This window comes from Charadrius vociferus, unplaced genomic scaffold (assembly GCF_000708025.1).
Source record: "Charadrius vociferus isolate BGI_N301 unplaced genomic scaffold, ASM70802v2 scaffold49, whole genome shotgun sequence".
Classification (NCBI taxonomy): domain Eukaryota; kingdom Metazoa; phylum Chordata; class Aves; order Charadriiformes; family Charadriidae; genus Charadrius; species Charadrius vociferus.
This window is the reverse complement of record NW_009661375.1, coordinates 688,346-690,692: the sequence shown is the minus strand read 5'-3', so window position 1 is coordinate 690,692 and position 2,347 is coordinate 688,346.

Genomic DNA, 2,347 nt, shown 5'->3' with positions numbered 1-2,347 from the left:
CAGGAATGACCGTATCTACTCTTACTAAGCAAGTATCTTTTTTTTTTTTCTCCTCCTTTTTTTATTTTCTTCATCTCATTTTTAGGAAAAAGGAAAGACAACATTGCTTTGATTTTTCTACCTTGCTGTATAAAAAGGTCACTATCTAAGCAGAGTTTGCGTACTGATGTTTTTCTAAGTTTTGCTGTTCACAGGCATCACTTGATCCACCATGCAGCAAGCTGCTTCTTCAGCCCAAGCCCAAGGGGGTCCAGCGGTCTGTCCCACCCCACCACCTTGCTGCTGCCCAGCACTAACCTGGGTGCCTCATCCAGTCGCTCTAATTGCTTTGGGTGTGATAATAAATACACTCTACCTTAGCAACATTCTTGCAAGCCAAAAGTGGTTCATTTATGTAATTGTAGCCCTTTTTTCTTTAAGGACACCAGCTTGGCCCTGCCCGGGCTTTGCCCTTACCCGTGAAGTACTGCTGCTCTTCAATGGCTCATGGTGCGTGGGGAAGTGGGGAGGCAGAGCAGGTGCCAGCAGTGCCGGTGCTGAGCATCATTTATCAGCATGCCTTTCCCCCAAACGTTAGCCAGTGCTTTTCATAACCATTCAAGTGATTTCAAGTATCTTCTGCTAAGCTGCTTTTAGCCGTCAGCTCCCCAGACTACTCTGTACTACCTCATTTTAAGAGAAGAGATTCAACTTTTTTTTTTACTTGTCCTTTTGCTGTTGAAGTAGTCTTTTACTTTAAATAAATTGTTCCACATAGAAAGGTATATTTTGTGTGCTTCGTTTATGAGAAGTGACATTCTGGCCATGATGATCTCTCATCATTCCTGGAATTTTCAGAGTAGATGGCAGCATCTCTCCCACATCACCAGCAGTTCTTTACGCAACCACTATCACAAAAGAATTTTATAATGCAGAACTTTCCTTTCTGAGGGTAACAGCCATACATCTTGAAGGAATAATCACAAGTAAAAATTGTCTCTGTACATTAATTATCTTTAGAGATTTGTTCCAAAACGCAGGTAGTAATTTTTGTGTTTTAACATTTATCGTTCTGTGGAAAACACATCATTACGCAGAAGGATTTCAATTCAGACAGCTTTTTTTCCTCTTAATTTTTATGTAGAGCTTCCAGAACTTTTACCCTGAAAGAAAAAAGAAAAAGTTAAATACATGCAGAGTCTGAAGTGAGAGATCTTCGGCTCACAGAATAAAACAGGTGAGCCATGCACCGACTGAGAGGTGAGCACCCCGATCTCCATGCTGGATGCTGCTGGTCCCCTCCGCAGCTCCCTTCCCTCCACCATGGGCTCACCCTGCCCACATTCCCTCAGGGAAGAGCCCGACCTCCAATGCAGCCATCTTTTCTCCTGATTTTGGGCCAAAACCTGAAGAAGAATTGACCCCAAAGGACACTTCTCATAACCTTCTGGATTTCATACTGCTGGGCAGTCTTTTCAGCCCAAACCTCTCCCAGTTTCCCACCTCCATACAGCCACTTACCCAGTGTGCATGTCCCCAGTGAGGCCATGGGGATGCTGTTGGAGACCACAGCAAAGGCTCTCCTGAAGGCCGGCTATATGACGTTCATTGCTCTCCCCTTAGTTAACTGACAAGCTTGAAGTTCAAAAGTTATGGAGATTACATAGTACAAAGACTTATTAACTACAAAATTGCAAAGGCACCTTCCAAGCATTTTCATTGCTGATTACAGCAAATTACCGGAGACATCTGCCACACTGGTGTTCAGCATTACAATGGTATATTTAACACCAGACCTAGAGGGTGGATCACATGTGAAGTACATGGGAGAAGTCTTTGCAATTTGACTTGTTCACAATTACAATTTTAATGCCTTTCACTTCTAGAAACATTGTGTTTGTGATGTTTTCCACCGAGTCTCAGGCAATGTTCTTTCAGTGAAGAAATGAAAAGATTAAGTTACCAGGAGGTGTGGGGCTACCAAGGAAATTACTTCCTCTCAGTCTCAGCAAGACACAGAGGATCAAGCCACTCCTCAGCCACACCGCGGAACACCAGGGATATGGTGCAGACCGTGGCTGTGCTGGAGGCACATCTGCCCACAGATGCTCCCCTTGGACAACGGCACCACTGACTCATGAGGCCGAGCAGGTCCCAGCTTTGGTGCTTTGCTTTACCAGCAGCTTTGTCCCTGCCCAGCTGTGCAGCCTCGTTTAGCCTGACTGAGCTCAAGCTAGATGAACCAACGTAGATGATTGCTCTGAACTCTGCCGCAGCAGCAGATGCGATCCATAATGGCAAGGAAAACAGAGACGGCCGCACGCTGTGTCTGTGGGAGAAGGATACTCACGTGGCTGACAGCAGTGGT